A 24,809-nucleotide genomic window follows, 5' to 3' on the forward strand; every position below is an offset into this window, starting at 1 on the left:
GGGAGAGCTGTGGTACCCAGCGGAGTCACTGGGCAGGTGCCGCAGGGTCCGGGACTCCCGTCGGTGCCCAGTTTGCAAGATGGAAATGATACTTTCCTCCTTATCTTTTCTCCACCCAGTCATTAGGACTGAGATGCCTTTTCACAGTTGTTGTCTTACAGGGAGTTTGTCTCCAAGCTGCGGAGGAACCAATGGATGATGCCTGCAAAGGGCAGATCCGTCTGTCCATGGGCCAAACGGGTGTCTGGTGTTTCAGGATGGTCCATGTGCTGTGCTCCAGGTGTGTGTGCTCCCTGTCTTGCACTGCACTGCCCCAGGGACTGGACACCAGCTGTCTGCTTGGACAGATGTGGCCCAGGGCTGAATGACTCCCTGGATGATCCTGCTGTGACATTAAGCCAAAACACAAAAGTTCTGTCCTCTGGGAACAGCGGATGGGTTAAGCAATGGCCTGCTGTGGCCATCTGACTTGGAGCCTGCCATAGACTGACCTGGGCAGGACGATGCCAGAGGAGAGGCGGATTCCCGAGTGGTGGTTGTGCATCAGCTTCTTTCCTCAGTGAGACAGTGCACTTGCTTATTTTGAAGAGCTCATAAAACCAGTGGTGGCGTCAGACAACCTTCCCTTCTCAGTGCTGCCAGGTGACCAACACAGACAGGAAAGCCCAGGGTTTCCAAGCAAGCTCTCCTAGGTCAGTGTGCCATGTTCAGATGGCAGCCCTTCAACTGCTTTAGGACACAGTCCCCAAGAAATATACAAATATACAGTTTGATATACAAATACACAGTTTGATTATTGTTCGCATCTTTGCTGCACGTGCCTGAGCAGCTCTCTGCTGGACCTCAGCAGGTGTGCTGAGCCAATTGGTGCTTGTGTGTTAGATGCGATAAGACAGAAGGAGATTTCCAAGCCTTGTGCAGTCAGGGCTGGCATAATCCATGGGAAAAGACTGCAGGAAGCATGTCCAGGTGATTTTAGTGATGCCCACTGCCGAGGTGGAAAGGGCACACACAGGCTGGAGCCTGGCAGGGCTGCCCTGGGAAGCCGGGTAAGAGAGCGGCTGTTCCCGGCCTTCCAAGGTTGGGCTCAGCTCATCGCTACTCACCATCCTGGAGTGAGCTCCTGCACGCTCACCCCATGGGCACGGCCCAGGGCAGGCAGGGAGCGGCTCCTGCGAGGCACTTTTCCCGTCTGCGTTCGGGGAGGGCAGGACAGGGCACATTTGCCCAGATCACGCCTGGTTCTGGGAACAACCAGGTGCCTCCTGTCTAGTTGGACCTGTCCCTTTAGCAAGCGCCGGGGAAAGATCTTCAGGGGAAAATGGGTGCTCTTACAAAACATGCTGTGGGCTCTTGTTCCTGGGTCACACAACCCCTAATTCAGCTGGAGGAAGCAGTTGCCTCCTGCGCAGCAGAGATAATAGACATCAGAGGGGTGTTTGAAGTCCTAATTCAGGCCCAGCTCTGCAGGTCTGGCTTCCTGGAAGAACGCAGGGATTAGAGCAAGAAGCAAGGATGCTCCTTCTCGCTGTGCCCTGCCATGGCTGCCCCAGGCCTGGAGCCACGCGGCTCCGAGGGAGCACAGCACCACAGCACAGCGAGCGGGGAGCTGCCGCAACGGGATGGAGATGGGACATTGCACAACGTGACGCAGTTTTACAACATAATTCCCTGTGCCGTCCCTGTGGCACCGTGACCGTGCGCATCCCTGTGAAATTGTGGGCAGCGGGTGAAGCACACGGGGTGTGACTCAGAGAAATCAGATCCCATCTGCATATTTTTGCATAAGATCAGATATTTTTTGTAGCCTATTTAGAAGGAGCTCCGCTGGAGCGATGTCCTGTGTCCCTGGAGGTCTCAGCTTCATCATGGATTACTGGTCCTGAAGGCTCAGCTGTACAACTCTGTTCCTCTGCTGATCTCAAGGAGATTCTTGTTCTGAACTGCTTGAGGCCATTTTTTGGACATGCTGTTGTAAGCAGGGGGTGAGGTTGGTGGGGAACACCCAGCTCCTCCTCTCGGCTCTCTCTAGGTGCCCATAAATAGGTGGTAGATTGTTAAGGTCATGAGCTGGTCTGGAACAGGCAGAGTGGTTCTACCATCTCTAGAGTGTGAGTTCAAGTCTGAGCTATGGCAACACAGGCAATTAGCAAGGTTTTTCAGCTGTAAATATACAGTGGAAACCAAGGGAACCTATAATTAAATGTTAAGAGTTGTAATTAATGCTGCCTATATGAGTATCTCAGCTTCTTATGGAATCCAGACGTTCCCTGCCGCTCCCTGTTTCCCTGGGTGGGCACAGAGGGCAGCGGTGGCTGCCGACGACATCTCCGGATTTCATCTGCTCCTACCAAGCCATGGGTAGGTGGGGAATGAGTGTGAGGTGTCAAGAGCAGGTCAGCCACCTACCTCTGAAGAGCAGATCTGCAACGTGAGCCCGGAGGTGCAGCTGTGATGGGGAAAAGGCATCCAGTGATGAAGCCAAGCGATCTCCTCCTCTGGGGTGCTGTCTGAGGGGTCTGACGCAGGGGAACACGCTCTGAAGAGCAGCAGCAGGAAGGGGCTGTGCTTTGATACCACCTGTACCAGCTTCTTGATGCACCTGTGCTGCTTTGCAGTTGACCTGTGAAATACTGGAGAAAAGGGAATCTCTGAACGGGTGCTAAGGACTGGATGAGACTTTAGTGCAGTCACCCAGAAATCAGCATTAACCCAGGCTGTAAAACTGTATTTATGGATGTGGGTAAATAGAACCATCTCCATCTGGGAAAACAAGGGCTGCAAGAGGAAGCTGGCTGGCTCATCCTCACCCAGCAAGTCAAGGATGGCACCTTCTCCACCCTCTGCAGGACCCAGGCATCCTGGTTACTAGTTCTACACCGCAATCACGGGATGCACTCAGCTCTCATAAAGTTCAAAAGGCTGTAATGGAGGACTAGACACAGACTGAAGATACAGAAACTGGGACAGAAGCCTGAACTTGAAGTGGAAAAAAAGCTCTAAGTTTTTCTAGGGAGTCCCTGAATCCAACATGGGTCATTGAGAAGATATCCAGAGCAGCCTGAAAGCACCGGCCATTTCCCCTGTGCCCTGGTCTCTGGAGATCAGCCCGAGGGTAATTACCTGCTCCAAGTGGTACGTGGCAGAGCCACCAGTGACTCACAGCAGTGTAGTCCTGCCAGCTCTGAGGTGAACTCGCCGTGACACGATGTGCTGGCACCTCTGCAGTGCCAGCGAGGAGCAGATCCATCCCCTCGTTCAAGGATGGGCCAGCATGCCAACACCTCGAAACATGTGGGATGGAGGTAATCACAGCCATCCCGCATCCCACCGCATGCTTTGTGCAAAGCGCATCTTCCCGTCCAGCTCATTCTGCCTTGTCTGTGTCTGTCACCCACTGGGTCCTCACTGAACAAGTCCTGTGTGAAAACTCCAGGCCATCAGAGGACAGGCAGGGGCTGCGATTTGGCTCAAGTTAGACTCAGGTTGCTCCTGAGTGACAGCCCGAGAAGCTGCAGCCAAGCAGATGAACAGATAAAGAGCCATCCAGCCAGTGATGCAGATGGACAAGGAAAGGAAGAAAGTGACATCTTGTCTCAGGGCTCTGCTGTGTTATAAAAACATTTACAGCTTCATAATCCTCCCGTGGCGAGTGGTTTTTTTACTCATGAAAGAATAAGAAGACAAATTCAAACACAGCAACCTTGTCCCTTACTAAGCAAACAGAAAAACAACCACCAAACCCTGATGAATTCTCTAGGGACAAATAAAACGAACCTTCTTCTTGAATCTGTGCATGTTTTTATCTCCAGTGCTTTGTTTGTGGGATGAGCCCAAACTGGATCCGGTGACACTGGAGGCTTTTCATGCCTTCCCAAAATGTCCCTTCCTTGCCCAGATGTTCTTTGTGGCTTGGATGGGAGCACCTGAAGGCACCAAGAAGCCCGTGTGGAATGGATGCTGCAGCAACAAGCCATTAGCACCCAGGAAAGGGCTGCAAGTCAGGACTGTGCCAACAATTAATTGCAATGCTGGAAATAGTCCCTTTTGCTGCACTCAGGAATTCCAGGTGCATTTGGTGACATTATGGGATCGCCTGCCGTCTGTTCCCAGGAAAACACCGTATGATTTGTTAAACGGGAGTTTGGGCCAAAATGTTCAAAACCAGAATAACCAGGGTTTCTTTTTTTTTTTTTTTCCAGGCTGTGAAAAATGTGCCCTTTTAAGAATCAATAAATTTGTATGCAGATTTCCAGCACATGAATAATTCATGGCTATAAGAAAGGCGAAATACTATAGTGGTTTGATTATGCAGTTGTTTTAAATAAGCAAAATTAGTTGTTAATGAGACCCCTATGCATATTTAGGAAAGCTGAATAATTTATTAAGAGCCAAGAAGTGACGGCTGGAGAAGGGAGGAGAAAGCCAAGCAGCTCTTTTGAGATTATGCTACTGTGCTTTGGGGACAAGTGGGTACAAATTAACCCCTTTTTGAATAAAACACAACTAACACTCGGGTCTGCAGAGACCAGGTGATGTTCGTGCACTGAGAGCAGACACTTCTACAGCGGGGCTATGAATTAAGGATAAGCATTAGGTGGCATCCCAAATGTCAGGCAGGTCAGGAACATCCATTTCTTTCCAGTCTGCAATGAATCACCCGCCTGAGAAAGAAAAGTACATTTTCCAAGGGCCCAAATCATAAGTGCTGGACAGGAGAAGGACTTTTCCAGGCAGGGAGAGGAAAAACAGAACAACGATTCTACCCACCTTTTTGTCCAAAATTTCCCTTAGATTTTCTCCTAACAAGGGCTAATTATTTCCAGTGAAGCTCTTCTCTGTTATTAGCATCTGCGCACATTCTGATCCCGTTGTCTCATGCCCAGGCGTGCTGGGGCAGATGTGCAGGCAAACTGCATCCTCTGCTCGTGGGTGTGCAGGCAGAGCGGGGCTGCTGCAGCGCTCCTGGGGCAGGTCTAACATCTCTCCTTAGCTCTGCTGCCTCTCCCTGCTTTCCCCATTGGAGCTGCCTGCACCTTGGGAACCCCAGCAGGGATCACAGCTTAACTGAGCTAGCCCAGAGACAAGAGGGTGGGGTTATGATTTTGGGAGGGTCACCTGAAATAAGGGTTTTGCACCTGCAAACCATTGCAAGTGTCACCTGTGTGGATCACCTGTGGGAAAAAAAAAACCCAGCAGTACTCTCATCTAGTGGCATCTACAGACATGCAGGTATGGGATATGCCTGGTGGATTACTGTGTGTGGAAATCTTCCCGGGTGCTGGTCATGATGGGCAACCCATGAGGCTGCTCTGCTTTTGGGAAGAGAGGTCTTGGGAATCATAGAACCATAGAACAATTTGGGCTGGAAAAGCTCTTCAAAGTTCATCCAGTCCAACCCCCTGCCATGACAGGGACATCTTCACCAGCTCCGGTTGCTCAGAGCCCTGTCCAGCCTGGCCTGGGATGTCTCAGGGATGGGAATCGTTGCCATGTGTCAGCCAGAGAGGATGCAAGGAAGCGAGCTGCAAGTGCTGGGTCACGGCTCAGGTCGAACAGCAGCTGCTCCTCAGTGGGTATGGCAGGGACACGGACCTTGCCCTGGGAGTGGGCAAAGGGAGCTCCCCGGGGCTGCTCGCTGCTGTGGGAGTTTGTTTTGTGACCTTTGATCACATCGAGGAACCTTCTCCTGTGCAGGGTTCATTGACACACATATGGGTTGTCACCTGCACAGGAGCTTCTCCGCATGTGCTGGCAGCTTTGCCACGCGCTGTTCCTTGGCTCTGGAGCTGACAATTGCCCCAGGCCAGAGCAGATGCCCCATCGTGAAGCTTCGGGTGACCACAGTAGAAGGGGGGGCAGTTGCTGGACCTGCTCCTCTCCTGAGGACCACCTGCAGCTTTGTCTTCCTGGTGGTCCCCATGCGCCCAGAGCTGCCTGGGGACCTGCTTGGCTGGGCTGGCTCCTGGACACATTGCTGGGACGCTACAGGTGCCCTCAGCCCCGGGGAGGCTGGTGGGATGGAGGGCAGTCAGTTTGCACTTGAGATACGAAAGGAAACTGTTTTCTCAGGGAGGTGACGCTGGACTTAAGGCTAAATTGATTTCCATAAATATTTGAGCAAGGCTGAATTATTTATAACCCTCTGGTGACACAATAGAAGGAACCGACGGAGTCGTCTGTGAATTTTCCAGATGATTTAGTTTAAAAATGCTGCTCGTTATTATTTATGTGGGTCAGATCTCCCTTTGCTCCTGGCCAGGCCTTGCACATGAGTTACCCAAACACAGAGTCAATATACAAATCCCCCCCTTTATCTATCTTAATCTGCCAGCCAGTAAGTGAGCAGCAGCCTTGCTGTTCCATTCCCCAGGAGGACTGTAATCAGAAACCTTTGTCATTTGAATGAATGCAGAGGAAAAGGAAGATGGAAGGAAGGAAGGGAGGAAGGAAGGAAGGGAGGGAAGAAGGGAGGAAGAGAGGAAGGAAACGCCAGATCCCCATTCTCTGAATTTGCCTTAGGGTGCAAAAACCACCTCTGCAGAGAGATGCAACTGTGTACGCCCGAGTCAGCCCCTGCTTGGGGACGTGTGGAGCAGAGCTGGGTTGGGCAGCATCCCCTGGGCTGCTCTCCCAGCCCCCGCCCTTGGACGCTGCTCCCGAGCTGGCATTTGCCCCAGCGCTGTGGCCGCCGCTGGGTGTTGGCTGTGGGAATGGCCCAGCTGTGTGTGCTGTGTAAGCAGAGGCAGGAGGGCTGTTTTCACCCTGTGCCCTTGAATGGCCACGTCCTAGCCAGCTAATCATTAGCCAGGTTAAACACGGCAGGGCCAAGCTGTTTCAGAGGGTTCCGCTGTACCCAGGACTGCATGGTGGCTCCTGCAGGGCTGGCGGAGGCAGCGTCACACCCCCAGCCCCACATATCCCAGCCCCACACCCCAGCCCCACCTGTCTCCATCCCTCTTGTGGCCCACAGGCTGAGGCCAAGCAATCCCACACTGCCGTTTCACAGCAGAATCGGGGCTTTTCCCTCTGCTATGGTAATAAACTCTTCATGGTTTCTCCAGGGCCTTTTTCACCTTGTGAGCATTTTTTGTCTTGGCTCAAGGTCCTTCATGTACTGATGCTCTTCCAGCGGCCAGCACTGGCTCAGCAAACCTGCTGGGCTCTTTCCCTGTCTCCCTTCATTGGGGAATGCAAATATTGTAACTCCATGCCTCCTAATAAAAATGTGGGGATGCAGGGCAAGGAGGCTGCACCTTCCAACATCCAGCTAGCTCATGCTCTCCTGAAGCCATCGCTGCTGGGAACCCAGGGCAATCAGGAACACCTGGGGCTTTTCCTCTTACACCCACTGCACAGCGATTTCCCTGTTGTCCTCTCTGGGACCGAATGGGGTCATATCCCTTTCTGGGAAGTGGCTGTGTCATCTGGAGACATCTGTGCTCCCAGGAAACGAGTCGCAGCTTCTCTCTTTGTGGTAGCGTCTGCGGGGCCAGCCCGCGGCCGGCCACCGGCAGCCACGGCGGCACGTCTGTCTTGCACAGCTCCCTTTTTTTCTCCGCTCTTCGCGCACAGGAGGGTCCCAGGGTCAGCAAGGTTCTTTCCCCAAAGGCAATTAAGCAGTTGGGTTGCGTGGGGGTGGCGGGCTGCCTGCTGTTCTTCGCCTTTGTTTTCCGTGAGCTGCTTTTGAGAGGGAAACAGGTGGATCGGAGGGGATCCCAGCCTGGTGAAAAGTCACGCAGCACAGAGAGCGCCGCTCCAAAGTCCGACGCAGCGGCCTCCACCACCAGCCTGGGCGCGTTTCCCTGCGGGAAGGGCAGTGAGCATCAGCCTGATTTATGTTTTTCTCCCAGCTCACAAACTCGTGATGGTTTTGGGCGAGAGCGGAGGCTGGGAAGGGGCGCTCCCTCGCTGCTGTGACGGGCTGCCGTGCCTTTGGCTCCAGCTCGCAGTGGACGTCTGTCAGTGTCACATGAGCCGTCAGGAGACAGATGGCATTTTACTGCCTGGCTGGAAGTCGCTCCTTTCTTTTCTTTTCTTTCCTCCCCTCTCCTTTCTTTTTTGTACCATTTTTGTGCTTAAAAGAAGCTGAGAGGGAGACTGAGCGCAAGCAGAAAGGATGCTTGCCTTTTGAAGTGTTATCTGATGCTAGCAGAGGTGATCTCCATGCACCACGGGCTTTTGCATTTCTATCTGACTCGCCACCCCCACAGCCCTTGCAGGACTCCCGGTGGGGTTTGGTGCTGGAGCGGGGGGTGAGGAAGAGGATGAAGGGCGTTGCTCTGGGTAGGAGAGCATCTCCAGCTTGCCCAGGCACACACACACTTGATGGCTGAAGCCCTTTTGGCTCCTGATCCTCCGGGGGAGAATCCTCCAAGGGATGGGGTGAGGATGCACTGCGCAGTTTCCAAAATACTCATGGGCCCGCCTGCTGCTGCGCCTGCTCAGCAAGTGCAGATCCTGACGAGCCCTCTTCTCCCCAGATTCAGATATGCATGTACAGTTATTAATATAATTCCAAATACGGTCATTATCACTCATTTGGAACTTATTATGTGGAATAACTTCAATAATGGGTGATAGGAGCCGGATGGTACTTTACTGGACACACAGTACATTAACTGCCTTATTAAATATAAATTATATGTCTATTTGCATTTCCAGTTCAAGGCTTTTACTCATTATGTAGCTGTAAGCACTAAAAGTTACTCTCTGAGAGTCAACACAGCCCTGCAGCTGAGAAGCGACGCACAGCTCCGCTTTGCTGGTGTTTCAGCTGGCACATCATCGCACGAGTGTTTGCTGCCTTGGAACAAACTGTGTGTGGCCGCGTGTGTGCACGCTCGTGTGTGTATGTGCAATACTGTCTGCACAGACACCCTGGGCAAGGGTGCAAGCCAGATGTGCAAGCCCTGCGGAGCCGTGTCAGGGAGCACAGCTGGCAGCTGAGGACGGGGAGGTGCAGGTCCACGGGGCAGGAACGAGCCGTGTTTGCCCTCTCCTTGGATCGCAATTCAGCGCTGTGTGATGTGGTGTTCATGAGCAGATGCCAGCACCCAAACTGCATGAATAAGTGCAGATTCAATTATAACCTTGGTTATAAACTGCTGAATCACTGTCCTGTGAAGTTAAAGTTTTACTTCCCTGGCCTCAGTCCAGATATGGTCTATATTTTTAAATGGGAAATTAGTGGGAAGTTTCACCAGCCGTGATTGAGCTGTGCAGAAGTACGGGTATGAGTGAGGAGAAGGGGGAGCAGAGTGGGTTGGCCACAGTGGGTGCACAGGGGGTGACGTGCCCGGGTGCTGGTGTCCAGCAGAGCTGGGTCTGCCACCCTCCCATTGTAAAGAGACCTGGCTGCAAAATAACATGGAATGGACTTTACTTGTGGACATCATGACCTTTGCAAGTCCTGAGGTAGATGGGACACAACCCACCCCCAGTGCCCAGCACAGCTCTGGGAACATGTAACCCACGCTGCTTTGGCTTCTGAGATGGTGGGTGAATAGCACAGAGTCTGGCCCAGCTGTTAGAAAAGTCGGGGGCATCAGCCTGAGCACGGGCGGTGCTGGCAGAGATGTCACAGGGATGGACACAAGCTCAGCTTGCAGTTTGTTTTCCATGTTGCCATGACACAAACATTTTCTGCCTGTTATTGTCACTGGCAATTATCATAATTGTTTGTTGCAAAGCCCACATTCCAGGGCAGAGCTGAGCTGCCCCAAACTTCAGCTGCACTTTGCTTGTGTTTGCAGTCCCCAGCCTGGTGGGTGGGATGGGGCCCTGGGCTTGAGGAACATCAGGACGCTACACGTTTGGAGAGGGTGAGGGAGAAGTTAATTTGCAGTCGGAAAGCTTGTTTTAGCACTTAAGCTGATGTGGCACTTGCAGGACCTGGACACTCAGGCTGCCACAGCCTCATGCCATGTGCACCATGTCCTCCAGCAGCCCCACTCCAGATTCAGTCCTGGGGTCTCCTTCCCACACCTGGGGCTGTCCTGTCCCTCCCGCTCTGTCTCACTGGTGGAGCAGGTGGATGGTGCAAAATCCACTGGAATAAATAGTGCTGGAGGACCCGGAGAGTGGAGGAGACTGGTCCAACACATCCAGATAGCGCTGGAGGAAGCAGGATGGGGGAATGACCATGAGTAGTCCCCATGGGCAATGGTTGCCCTCCCCCTGGCCATGTCTCCATGTTCATGGGAAGGGGGACAACAGGCACCAGCCCTTCACATCACACAGTGGCCAAATTCAGTGCTTGTCCCATTACTGTCCCCCTCTTTATTACCTCTCACTGCAAACTTACTTGCAGTTTAACAGTGGATTAACAAAACAGAGTGAAAGAATAAATGGAAAGGATGCCTGTGTGCCCTTGGCCTGATTTTGCAGAGGGAGACTAATATGCTGAGTGCATGGCTTGGCTGACAGCAAGAGTAAGGCCATGTGCTGCCTGGATTTCTGTACGTGAGAAGCAGCTGGAAACACTGCCCTGGGCTTCCCACATGGACCGTGACCTTCTCGTCAGGCTTGCTTGGTGCTCCGGCTCACAGTGATGCTGAAAACCACGCTGTTCTGGCCCCCATCCCCTCCACACCTGCCCAGTTCCAGGTGTTTCACAGCAGCCTCGTGGGATGGTTGGTGTGAGTGACAAGGACCTGTGACAGCAGAGCAGGAGAGGGAGAAGATCCTGCTGGGTTGCTGGTGTTGCTGCTCCCCATCAGCAGAGCACAACTGGGGTCGTAGAGTCGACCCCATGAAAGTCAGACAGCATTGGTGTGGGACACCTGATCAGCCCCAAATCCATGTTTGTACATGGACATTTGTCTCGTTTTCCCACCTTCACGGCTCTGCCCCAGCCAGTGGGTGAGGTGGTGAGTGGCAAATCCACACGTAATTGCAAGCCCAGGTCCTGCCTTCCCAGCAATGCTCCATGGCCTGGCGATGGACCCCAGGGCCATCACACCATCCAGGGATGGTGCTTTGCTGTGGGGCTGAGCTCTCTGCCTCCTGTAACTCCATTTACCCATCTGTGGGGCTTGTCCCTTCCTTGACTCAACCAGATACCGGGAGCCCGGCTTTTCTTCTGTCATTGAAATAGCTTTGGCCCCTGCTTGCCCCCTCCCCTCGACCCTCCTCCAGCTCAGCATTGCCACTCTCTTTGTGGAGAGCCACACTTCTGTTTGTCTGGGCGAGCAGCTGAGGCACGAGAAATGTGCCGATGCCATTCAGGGGCTTAGTCTGGGAGGCATTGTACCTCTGAAAGGGATGGTTAGGGCATTTACATAAAAATGTGCTTGATACAGATAATATGGGGGCTTGTGGGGGGTGTGCAAGAGGGGCAGGGCTGGGAGGAGCCTCCGGGTCCTTCCTTTTCAGCCTCATTAATCAGCAACAGAAGAGAAGGTGTGTGGTGCGATAGCAGCATCTGACTCCCCGGCTCGGCTGGCGCTGGCCGGCAGCCTCGTGGCTGCTCATTTGGGGCCGTACAAGCCGTTCCTTCGCCCAGGACACAGAGCGAGCTGATCCGTGTGTGCGGGTTGTCTCCAGACGAGATGCTCGGGTCCGTTCCTGCCCCTGCAAGCTCCGCTCTGATCCTGTCTCTGCCTCTCCAAGCAGTCGATGGGCTGGGAATCAGCCCCTGCGAGGATGCCCATGTGTTCTCCAGCGTGCTGTGTCTGGGACCTGGGAAGTGCCCCACAGCCCTTCCTCCATGTCCCACCACCCCATGCCGAGCTCACCCTGCCCCTTGTCTCACCGTGTGGCTCCTGAAACAGCTGGCTTTGCCCTCTTCTTCTCAGCCTTTCCTGATGGACCTGCCATGGATCATAGTGAATCTTCAACACCTCAGTCAACTGGGTTGGATTTAAGCAGCAGATTGTATATTGTCCATGGTCTGTTTTGACCGTTGTCCTAAATTCCCCCTGGGGTTGGAACTGACCCCACCAGGAACCTTGGTAGCAGGATGGAAGATGTGGGAACCAGACGGGGGAAAACAAAGACTGACTTTGGCTCTGAACTGCTGCATTTATTGCACTGGTGTGTGTGGGGTGGCGTGGGACCTTCTCTGGCGTCTACACCATCATGAGTTGTCTGAGTCCAAGCACCTTAACATCCAAAAACTGTCCTCGAAGATCATGACTCAAAGATTACAATCAAAAGTAAAGTGCAGGGATGACAACATATATACACGTTCATTTTGCAGTTGAAATCGTTGAATTGAAATCCTTAGGCATGTGAACAGATATTTTTCTTCCATCTGTAAAATATGACCTAATGGAAAACTGAGACCTTGTAAAGAAAGTCTCTCCCTAAGGACAGTTTTTCATGAAGATGATGATGGGTCCTGAGTTACTCTTAGACTGCAGCATTATTAAGTGTTGTGGTGGTGCCCAGAGGCTATGATGTTAATAAGCACCTAATTTTAGCAGTAATTTAGCTTCTGTTATAATTACTAGGTCATTGTGCTAGGTGCTGTACAGACACATGTGAAAAGACAGAATTAGTCCCAAAGGGCGTGTGGTCAGGACAGGACAGTCACAGCAATTCCTGCAGCGGGTCCAGGTGTGGGGATAATTTGGGCTGTGTCTGAGGTAGCCGAGGTCTGGGCAACGGGACCCAGACCTGAGGTGGCCTGGTCCATATTACCTGTAGCTGGCCCAGAGCTGCTCTGTGCAGTGTGGATGGGTGAGGAACCAGGATCAACGAGCGAAGTTGGTTTGTAGTTGTAGCTCACAGCCGTGGTGGTGCTGAGCTCCTGTGAGCACCCTTGCGCGTCTCCTCACAAGCGTTTGCTGGGCTTATGGGCATCAATGAGTTCCCAGACATCCTCTGGGGAAGATGAAGGCTGCACAAATGGGGAAACCAAGGCAGAGAACACATAGTTCACTCCAAGTCACCTATACAAGAGCTGGAGCAGCATCCAGGGGTCCCTCCTACAAGACAGCAGCAATCATTTTCTTCCCAGAGCCTGGAAAGGCTTTCTTCCCGGTCCAATTAAAGAAGTCAAATCTCCGTTCTGGATTTAAATAGACTCTTTTTTGCATACCACGGAAGTTCAGAGGATATTAACCATGATTTGTGTACCTGTCTGGTTCAGTCAGGGCTGGAACAGGATGGCTTCATCAGGGTAAGTCTTTTAATGTGCTGGGTCTTTGCCTTATTACCCCTGGGGGAGGACTGAATCTCAGGTAAATCTTGCAAATGCTGCTCATCCTGAATGCTCATCGAGTAATCCATCCTCAAGTACACTTTGGTGGGACTTCAGGATAGATCTTATCCGACAAGGCTGCTTCAACCATAAGAAAACACATGCAAGGACACATCAGTGCACAAATCGGAAGGTGTCGCCTAGGAAAAATGTAGTTGTAAAACGGAGCAAAATGCAGAATTTGGTAATGGTAGCTCATTCCGGCAAGATTTACATGGTAAATATCTAATGTGGATGCACATATATTATTCTGGTGCAAAAAGTTATTTAGCTATGAAGGTTTAAATGAAATGAATCATGGTCAAATGAAACTTTCTACCTCACTGAAATGAGAAGGGAAAAATGATTCATTTTGACTTTTTTTTCCATTGAAGATATGATTTGAATTGACACATTCCAACAATGAATTTCTATTTTGGTCCAACTGCCTTTCCTGTGGAAACTTACCGAGATGAAGAGATCCCGATCTGCAGACGGGAATTCACTGCTGACCACTCTCTGGTATTGGCCTAAATTTGCTTTGAAAGTGGCTTCAGTTCAGATGGCACTTAGTGAAACCCATCACAGCTGCCCTCACACCTGATTTTCCTTGAAATCCTCTGAAATTGCTTGTTTTTCTCCTTGTTCTTTCTGGTTTTCCCCCAGCCCTTTCCCTTCCTGGGTGGGCCTGAAGGTTTTGTCTAAGGGGTTGACAAAAAGATGGAGAGATTCCCCATCCAGCTTCAAATGTGTTGAGCTACAACTCTGTAGCTGTAGCCTTGATGGTGAAGAATGATGGGTCCCAGCAGCTGGCTTTGCCCTTGCTGGTGGAGGACATGTCCTCATAGACTACGATCATGTTGCACCAGTACCTGGGAAAAAGACTTTGAATACTGGAGAGGAAAGGGAAACAGATCCAGGCAAGATGTGGAGCTGCTCCCTTGCTCCCTTTGGGAACTTCATGCTTCTTTCCATCCATTACATGTTCATCTCCCCTTCCCAGGGCTCTTTGTCTTGGTTCCAAACTCAACCTTTGCCCCTCATCTGGTCCTAGAGACAAGTTGTCTCTGGTGGGTGCTTTTTTCCAGGCTCGCTATGGGACTGAGTGACAGCACAGTAGGAAATGAGGAGCACCAGCTTGTGTGTGATGAGACGTGGCTTGGAGATGCTCCGGGGCCCACTGGGTGGATCTGGTGCTGCACTGGTACTGGAATCACATACTTCTCCAGTCCTGGCTCCTTCCATGGGGTCCCTGGAGCACTGCAGGCCTGGAACAACTGAGGCAATGTGTATGAGATAGAACTGCTGCTCTTTATCCTGCTCTCAGCAAGAGCGGAAATACCTCCTGGCTCTACCCAGTCAGCCCAGGCTCCGTGGCGAAGGTCCCTGTGCACACCACACCAGAGCCTCGCCGAGGTGCCTGCGGGATCCCGGGCTGTCCTCTCCAGCCTTGCTACCCGGTGGAGTTGGGCAACAGCTGGCAGCAGCGTGGGGTTTCACAACCTCCACTTGCACAAGCCCGCGCTGCTTCTGTGAGCAGCGCTGGACAAATTGAAGTTGCATAACCCCATCCTGCATTACTTTGGACTCTTTCATTACATTCGTATATATATTTTTTTTCCTTTTTTATTGTCGGTTTTCCCCTTTCCTTTTCTCTGTGTTGTTTCTACTTAAGCAATCCTGGCACAGCCCGGTTGCATTGGCTCTCTCATACTCTTCCCTGTGTGCACCCCTATGAACTTGCCCCCTTCTTGAGGTTGTTTCCTTCCATGCCTGTTGGTTATCACCTTCAGCTGAGGGATTTTGGGGCTGTCTGTGTTTTTCCAGGTCTGCAGGGGTCAATCTGCCACTGATGGCTCCGTGCCACAAAAGCTGAACCTGCAAAGGGGCCCAAAAACCACCTGCGCTGCGGTCGCTGCGAACTGCGAGGCGACTTAGGAAGGTTCCCTGAGAAACACAGCGTTGCGCTTGGATGCTCTTGTTTTGTTTTGTATTTGTTATTTTCCCTACTTAACGTGGGTCACACTGGAAGGCTGGGGTAGAAGTGGGACAAATATTGTCTCACCGAACCTCTCTCCTAACCTGAGGCACAGCAAGGGAAGCAGCACATGCCTTTGTTGCTGAAATGGCAGCTGATTTGGGTGTATTAGTAGCCCAGCTGAGGAAGGAGGGGTTGGGGCAGGGGACAGATGAACAGGAAAAAGGATTAAAAACATACACAGCTTATCACGGAGTTCTAGGTTTTCTGAAGGTGCAGAAGACAAGGTATTGACCACACAGCTATTGTTCCCAGAGATTCCTGCAGGACAGGAGCACATCCATATTCATACATGAGGACAGTCACATACACCTTCTCTGTCCGAAACGTTCCTCATCACAATATTTAAATACTCATTCCGCTATCGTTGTTAGATCTGGACGAATAATCCACAATGAATAATGTATCCAATGAATCCGTCTCTGCTAATTGTGGAATATTCACGAGCAGATGGCAATTCGAGGCAGGTTTTTTCACATTTCCTTTTTTCCCTGCTCAGCGGACGGAGGTTTGCTCTAAGTAGGTGATATTTGAAATTCAAGCTGTGTTTCCGAGTTGCGATTGGCCAGTTGTGACATGATGGTGTCCCTCTTCCCGCATTGGCCGAGCGTACAAAGTGCTTCGGATACAAATACTCGCATGTGCAAATTTAACATTCCGTTTCCATGGTTACTCATGCATGCAGCTTTGAACTTCACTTTCTTCCAACACTTGTGCTAGTAAAACTCATTCAGTCGCAGGTTCGTGGAAAGTGAATACAAAAGATGCACGAGGCTACATTTGCATGTTCTAGTATATATGATTCCTCTTCAAAAACACAGCCTGGATATTCACTGGGCTTTTCTGCCTCATTTTCTGGTTCCTGCTTTCATGGGTTTCAGCCTACAGGAATTTTCCCCAATATTATCAACCTTTGTGACTCCAGTTTTAGCATCACAAATACATGTACAGCTGGGTGATATCTCTATCTGCAGACAGATACAATCATCTCGTAATCAGTCCTGCATTGGGCAAACCAAGGTGTTTATTTTTCTTGCAATCCAAACCTCAATTGATTTTGCAAAATCAGGTTTCTCTCCTTCTGGTTAATCCCGTGTCATTCAGACATAAGGAGGCATTAGGACACGTTCAGCTCTGTTTTGCAGCAGCGACTGAGGGAGAGGAGAGAAAGGGAATTAGGAGTTTCAAAGCCAGGTTAGTTGGGAAGAGTTGAGCTGATGGGAAATCAAGTTGTTTTGGTTTTGAAAAGAGCAAACAAGACGTCACGGTCAGAGTCAGAGCGCAAAGCCCTACTGTACGTGAGTCATGAGGGCGTGTGTGTCCCTTCTGAGGTCCTAACACATACCTTTAACTGCTGATAAATGAATACCTGCTCTGCATTCTTTTCCTAAATGCATTTCCTTACTGTGAAAAGTATCGACTTTCCAGAAATTCCCCCTCCTCTCCCACTCTGGGACAGTTTAATAGAAGTTATTTTTGTTTCTCCGGCTATCACGTGCCTTGTGCAATATTTCTGTAGCCTCTGGACAAACATATGAGAGAGAGCAAAGGTTAACCATGATTTATGTCTGAGTTTGTAATTGTGCTGCGGTGGGGAGATGCCGGGCTGTGCACGGTGCTTCAGCAGCATCCCGGGACACAGAGAACAGGAGAAAGCAGCTCCCCTTTCACTGGCAACCAATAACCCGTGTGTTCCGGCTGCGTTTCAGATTAACAGCAAATTACAGGCACTGGTTGCAGGGTCAGGCTGTGGCTGAGCTCGGTTGCTGAGCCCTCAGGTCCCCCCGGCTCATCTATCAGCAGTTCTGTTATTTGGCTTCGCGGTGCCGCTGACTTTGGCCCTTCTGCACAGCAACAAGTGGCAGAGCCGGGGGGCGAGCGGGGACAGCGAACGCACAGCCCGCGCGGGTCGCAGCGGGGACATCAAAGCTGTCCCCTCCCGTGCTGCCGGACTGGGAAGGCAGTGGATGTTCGGACAAATATTCGCACCTGGGAATATTCACATCACGCTCTGGTGCTGGGAAAACACCCCTCTGCCCATGCTCAGTGCCTGACCTTTTTAACTATTCAGAGTGCAGAACCAAATGGCTTTAAAGTGCGATCTGCTCTGAAATGGGTGACAAAGCACAACAATGACCCCTTCTTATTCAGCAGATGTGATCTCCAGTCACTTTGTGCCCAGCTGTGTGTATTCAGGCTCAGAGCTGTTGACTTTAGCAAGAAGATGCCTTGCTGTTGCCCTGCAGAGCTTGCCAGGCTGCCCCTTGGACTGGATGATGTTCCTCCATGTGCTGCAACGCCATAACTGCTCCTCTGTCTGTCCCAGTGCAGGGACATGGAGGGTGTCCCTGGGAGGTGGGCCTGTTCTGAAGGACATTGGGATGCTTGGAGGGATGGAGGAGGCCATCACAAAGCCAAGGATCTGTGGGTTTTATAGCTGTGAGCCTGTTGTGTACAGTGGGTGATGTCCTACAAATGTGGTGCACTCCTGCTTGGCAAGGGGTTGCTGTAACAGTGCAACAGAGGGTTTTGCTAATAGTCACTGACAAAAGTGTTGTCAGTTGCCTTGTGGGTTGAAAATCACTTTAAACTCCCTGTTGCACAACGTAGGTTTCTCAAAACTTTCCCCAAATTGCCTCTCTGGCACTAGGGACAAGTCTGAGAATTTCAGCGAGAGAGGAAATTCCTCCCGAGAGCCCAGAGGGGTTCAGAGGGACGAGAGCGCTCAGCTCTGCCTCGTGTCGCTGCCGTGTTTATCGCTGGCAGATGGTGCAGCCGCTCTGCCCTTTGGCCAGGATGGCAGCAGAAGCAAGTCCCTGCCCTGGGATGCACCGGGGACAGGCCAGAAGGAGAAGAAAGTAGACTTTGGAGCGAGTCCCTTGTGATCTCCCCTCCTTCCTTTCTCCTCTTGCCTAGTGGTGGCATCAGCTGGTGCAGGGGGACAACGTGCTCTCCACGTTTTGCTCCCATCTCCTCCCAACTCCTGCCAATGCTGCCTGTCCAAAGGATGGGGACACGGGGAACTCCCCGGGAGTCTCTGGGGCTCCTGTTCCCTCCTCTTCCTCTGTCCTGGATGCTCAAAGCACCAGCCTGGGAGCGCTGCCTTTGTTTGCAGTAGCATTGGCAGCCCTTGCTCCTTCTTGGCTGGGGCTGCGGGAGGAGGGGCTGCTGCGGGAGCAGATGGTCCCTATGCAGGGTTTGGGGGCCCGGCGCTCCTCGCTGGCAGGTTGGGGGGGATCCCCTTTCACCGCTCGTCTGGGGGAGGGCTCGCTTGCCTCTCACATGGTCAGTTCCCAGCTGAGCGCCTCTATAGGATTATGCTGCTATTCATCTAATTGAAATTGTATTTGGAGCAAAGAGACAGTATCTCTTTCCTCGGAGAATCTATTGTGCATAAACTGCACACAAAGGCATCCTCCTGGCAGAGGAGAGGGGGTGTCCGGGCACCACGGCCCTGCTCTAACTTCAGCTCTGCTGAAAACAGCCCCGTGTCCCTCCTGCAGCTCAGCACAGACCGTCCTTTAACCCCCTCTCCCCAAAAGGGCTGTTTAGCAGCTTCTTTCTCTCCCCTTGCATTGTCCCACTCCGCTCACTGACAGCACCGTGAAATCCACGGCTTGCCCTGCACTCCAGCAGGGATCCCCCACCTCTCCGGGTTCCCAGCCCTTGTCCCCCCATCACACCGCAGGATCAGGCTCAGAAACGTTGCGTTATCACCCTGGGCTGCCTGGGGGGGGGTCAGAGCGAGTCACTAGTCCCACCCTGCAGAGGACACCCCTCCTGCAGTCACATTTATGGCTGTACCTCCCTCAGGAGATGTAAAGTCATGGGGGCATGGGGAATTTGCAAATCAGTGCAACTATCGAAGTGCAGAATGAGGAGGGTAAGAAAAAATAATCACACCCCACCCACAATGGCTTTATGGCTGAAATCACCTTGCACACACCCTCCTGGAAGAGCTGCCAGAGTTCATCTGCTATCAGCTCATGCCTGCAGATAAGAACAAGACCCATTTCTCTGAGCTCTGTGGGAGCAGGAGAACTTCCAAGTGGAAAAGGAAAATCTTTTTTAAAAAAAGAAAATAGAAAGATTGTGCTGATTCTGCTTGCAAAGGGCTGTGTGAGCATCTGGCATGAGGCAAAGAGCAAAGCCCTTTGGTAGGGGAGGAGCACTGTACCTGTGAGACCCTACACAGGGGCTGTGGCTTGGGGAGCAGAGGTTGGCGTGGGACCCTCCTGCCCCTGGCAGCCCCTCCGGACACTGCACATGGTGGGAGTGGAGCAGAGGATGGTTCCTTGGCTGCACGGCGGCTGTTTCGGGAGTCGCTGCTGGCTGAGTTGCAAACATAATCCGTCTGAGAACAGCTCATGGAGGTGCCAGAGGCTCTGCCCGGGAATCCTGTCCCTTCTGCTCAGGGCTTGTCCTGTCAGCTGAGGATTTGCAACCTGGGCTGGCCTGCTGGGCCAGCTCTGGCAGCTCCATCTCTGTACGTGTGGGAGCTCCTCAGGCCTTCGGTGGCTTCATGAGCAGCAGCTATCGATGGCAGGGAGATCCTGAGGTCACAGACACGGTCCCTGTGGTGGCCCAGGTGGGAACAAGGCTGGCCATGCCATGGCTGTGCTAGACTGGGTTCCAAGGGGCACTTGGCTTCCATATCCCCTTTGCTAGCTTGGGGACACCAGCCCTGGCCACCCACCAGCTTCTTCTGGGCTTAGGAGTCCTGTGTCTCCACTCTCGAGGAAAAAGGAAGATTGAAGCCCCCCTGACATACGTGCCAGCCCTGCAGTCACCGAGGATGGATGGTGGTTGGGCTTCAACTCTCAGCCACTCTCTGCTCTTCTATGTGGGGCATCCTGAGCTGCCCCAGGGTCTCACCACCCTCAGGGGCAGCGAATTCTTCTCTACATGGAAGCAGGGTGTACCAGGGGTGAGTAGAGATACAGCTAATACCAAATGGCTTTGTAAGCCACTGAAACCTTTGCACACAGGCACACGGCAACCTGGCCTTTAACCAAGACTTACAGTGTCAGCTCTGTCTTTCTAGTGCTGGACTGGATCTGTGCAGCCGCAAGTCACAGCCACATCTTCTAGCAGCTCAAGGGAGTGTAAATTGCAAACGATTTTGCAGTGGAGGCGTTTTCCTGTGTGTGCCCAGGTTAGAGGCACTGACCAAGACCCTGTGGGCATAGAGATTAAATCATTTGTGGTCAGTTTCAACTGGCCATGGCTTCCTGTAATAAAACTATGCACATGCATATGTAAGATAGAAGGTAGTTGTGTGCACTGGCTCTGTTCTGCTAGCACATGGCTGGTGTTGGGCACTTGTCTGTGGGCTGTTCTGTGCTATACGGATATTGCAGTTTGGCTTGTTTAATCCAGACTTGCCTGGAGTCCCTGGCCAGGCTCTGATATTATTAACTAGATAAAATGTGATTTACTTACACATCAGTAGCCTCCACATCATAAAAAGGAGTTTCAGTTTCCTGCTGGGTCCTAAACACAGCTCGATAACGGTTTTAAGAGTGCGCAAACATGGGCTCTGTTTTTCTAAGCGCACCTGCCCCCACTTGCAGTGACGCACCGGGCACGGAAAAATATTTGGTACCAGCTGTTCCCCCACAGGCCTCTCCCTGTGACCAAAATCTTCCCTTTATTATGTGTTTGTTTAATCTTCTGAGCTATATGCGATGCTTCAAGTAGGGGAAAGGGCAAGGCCAGCAGATGTAGCAGCAGCAGCAGCGCTGCTGATGCTCCGAGCCAGGCTGTCCCCAAGACCTGCCGTGCCATGGGTTCTCTTGGTACCAACAAGAGCTGTATATTTTCTGATCACTGTGTCATACAGCCTGAAGTTTAGTTCACATCCTGCTCTTACAGAGGCAGCTCACCCCTCTGACCCCGAGTCCCACCCCAAGCCCCGTGCTCTCCTGTGACCATAGCACTTCATGTAACCCCTGAGATGCAAACATCAGTCTTGGAGACTCTGGCACTTACCAGGTGACCTCCATGACCATCGTCCTTGACTGCATTTTGTGGTTTACTCTGTGTTTTGTGTTTTGCTCTGTGTTTTGCGGTTTGCTTGGGTGATTCAGCCCCTCCTGGCTTTTCCCTCTGGGAGGGGACTCCTAAAACTCGGATTAATAGACAGGAAAAAGCTTTAAACCATAAACCACGTTGACACACTGGAGGAGCTTTGAAAAGGAATGTAACCAAGATGGAAAACAATCTGAGCAGTTACCAGGACACATAATTTTGCACCCCTCTGTGTTTGTTGGTTGGAAATTGGATTCTCATAAAGGAGAGCAACAACAGACCTCTGGCTCCTTTGAGCACAGAGTTGGGCTTTTTCCCACATCCACCCCGCAGGGTTTTCCAGGGACACTCCGACTTTTGGATCTGGACAAGGCTGGGACCAGGAAGCTGTGATTGAATTCTCAGATCCCAGGTCTGACCATGGGTTTGTCACCCTTTCTCCACGGCTCTGCTCTTCCTCTGGATGAACTTAGACCAGCACAGACTAGTGCTGCAGAGCACCAGCACTAGACCCTGTTATCGGCCAAACTGAGGTGCAGTTTACAATAGTGCGATGACCTCAGTGAGGATCTGCGGAGGAAAAATAAGTGGGCTGTGCCCTTTTTTTGCTTCCTTAAAACGCCTTCCTAGTGCGGCTTCCTTGTTTTTCACATTTGATTTGCCAGGAAGGTCATGTCTGACATTTCTTGGTTTTCCTGTAGGACTTGTTAGAGATCCCATGTGCAGAAAATGAGCTTCATCTGAACCGCCACAGTCCTTCCATAAGAAGCTGCTCAAGTATTTTCCGCAGGTGTCACAGTGCCATTTCCAATATGTCTTCGGAACAGATTTGCAAAGCACAAAGTAAGCGAATTGTGTCCATGTCTCTAATTATTCCAGTAGCAAAACACTAGAGCTGGGACACAGCCCCCTCCCAAGGAACAGATGACCTGAAAAGTGTCCTCAATCCATCAGATCCCCTGAATTAAGCCCTGTAAAACGAGACCAGTAACAAGGCCAAGGAAGGGACACAGTGTTGTGCAAATATTACAGGCTTATCTCCTTATCTGGATTATGCAACAGGCCTAGAAGTGCTTCCATCCTGTGAACTTCTTTAGTGCATCTTCTGAGCTGGCGGGAGGTGTTGCGACAGCGCGCTTGCTCCGCTCCGAGGCGTGAGGCATGTGCTGGGGAATTCTTGACTTACCTGCTGGCTCCCAGACAGACGCCTCCAGCGCCTCTTGCTCAACCCTCACGCAGCACTTGCTCATAGGTCAGTGTGTGACTTTCTGCTTCCCAAGAAGCAAGAGAGGAAGCGGAGCCAGTGCTTTCAGGAGAGGGAAGGGGCACACGCGCACCCCGCTCAGCGCTCGTTGCGGAGGGAGCACATTTTGCTCTGTGAGCTCCCAAGTCGCATTGCTAACTTAGTTTTGCTGTGAGGAAGTCGAGCCGGATGGCTGTCCTGGGACTACCTGGATCAGGAGCCGTAAGCTCCGAAGCATTAGGGTCAGCAAAGCCATTTTTGTCACACGGCACAAGTGGCACCGGAGATCCCAGCTCTGCCCGGTTGCATCAGTGGGGGCAGGTGGTGGTGGGGCACTCCTTGAAAGGCCATTTCCAGAGCACTTCATACAAAGGAACTTGCCTCCCTCGTACCCTGCACACTGCGGTGCTTTTACACCGATGCTGAAAACGCCGTTCTGATTTTCCTCTGTGCTGGCTGTGAGGGCAGGTGGTCCTGTGGTGTCCCCTCCCAGAATGTGGCTGTGTTAGAAACCCACGGTCCATGTCCTGGGAAACACGTAACCCACCGCTCCATCCTGCACCCACGGCAGCTGTGCTGCCCCATTCCATCGGTGGTGACACGAAGTTGAACCATTGCCTCCCGCTGCAAGGAGCAAGAAATTATTGGCATGCACAGGCACTTTGGTTCCCATTAAGGTATTTGAGTTGTGGCGAGCAGATATTCAGAAACAGTTGCTAAACGCAGTGACAAAAATAAGTCTTTAACTCTTTTTGACTCCTATTTGCCTTGCTGACTCAACACAGCTACCAGATTACATTCCTGCACATACAATAGCAATGCAGTTATGACCTAAATTCTGATTGCAGAACCTCTGTCACTGACTGAGGGTGACTCAGAACTCACATCTTGTGATTTGTTATTTGTAATTTGCCTTTTAGTCCTCAGTTTAAACAATGCGCTCACCTCATTTGGGCTTGGAAAATGCACTTTGGCAAAGACTTTTCAGAGGGACAGTGGAACACAGTTGCATTCATCTTTAGGTGCCCAGATTGCCGTCAAGGCACTGGGATATCTAGTAACTTTTGAAGCTCCTGGTCCACATGGCTAGCTGCATCTCCGCTTAAAAGAAGCCAGGATAGGTAAATCCATCTGCAGCTAAGTCATAAACAGCCCTTTCCAAGAGATTGCTTGTCCAGACTCTGTGGGGAAAAATCTATTGAGTCATCCACCTTCCTAGACATTAGTAAGGCTTCAAAACAAAGAGAAGAAAGGCTGAATTGATCATACAAAGCCTTCAGGGTAGAGATCCACGCTCCTGGACCTCCAGTATCCAGAAGTTCATGAACATCTGAGATGCCACGTTTATGCCCACCGGGGTTGTGAAGACCGTGTGACAGCGCAAAGCTGCATTTTGCTATGGAAAACTTGTCACCAGCCACAACTGCCTGGGTGGCGGAGCAAGGGCAGGCGCTAGAGTCTGTGCTTCTGCCTATTGCCTGTTCCAGCCAGCAGACCACATCCCCTGGGTATGCCTTTGCTACTGATCTGTTGCTAGAGATGATGTTGGGAGGAGACTGAGCAGGGGATCACAGTGCTTTACCGCAATACAAATGCCAACGGTGCGAAAGAATTGGTGAAAGTGGCTCCTGGGGACATGCTGTGTGTGTGTGTCACTGTTGGGAAATGGAGACAAGTCGTTCTGCTTTCTTTTTTCCATTGTGCATGGGTACGTAACGTGGCCCTCAGCCTCCTCTGACAATAACGCTTTGTTTCCCTTAACCAACATCACTTTTTAAATGATGCAAATAATTTTAGTGCATCCAAACAGGAAGTGGGTGAGTGTCTGGGTGTCTGAATCAACATCCTGGAGGCTGGGCCTTTGCCACCAGCACAGCTAAATATAGGAGTCGCCTATGGATGGAAGCGCAGGTCTTGGAAATGGCAGAGCTGCTGAGGCTCTGTGCCACAGTGTGACCGTTGCCAAACACCACCATTGCTCGGCCAGTTCAGTCCTGCTTGCATGGCCACAAGCTGCATCATCTCAGCTCCTCCGTGCTGATGCAACCACATTTCCTCTCTGGTTGTGGCATCGGGATGGAAAGAGCAGAAGAGAGGGACGAGCACAGCTGCTTTGGTGCTGGATGAGCAGCACTCAAAGGCTCCCCAGATTAAACCTTTCCTGGCATTGTAAGCTCAGTGGACTCGCAGGGCAGCCACGCATGGAAGGGGCTTCAGAACTACCCATCAGATGTTACCACCTCAAATTATGGTGTTGTTTCCTTCTCAATAAAGAATGTCAAGTGGTGTGTGAATGTGTGTGTGTGCTTTTC

This window comes from Nesoenas mayeri (genome assembly GCF_963082525.1).
Source record: "Nesoenas mayeri genome assembly, chromosome: 21".
In the NCBI taxonomy this organism is placed as follows: Eukaryota; Metazoa; Chordata; class Aves; order Columbiformes; family Columbidae; genus Nesoenas; species Nesoenas mayeri.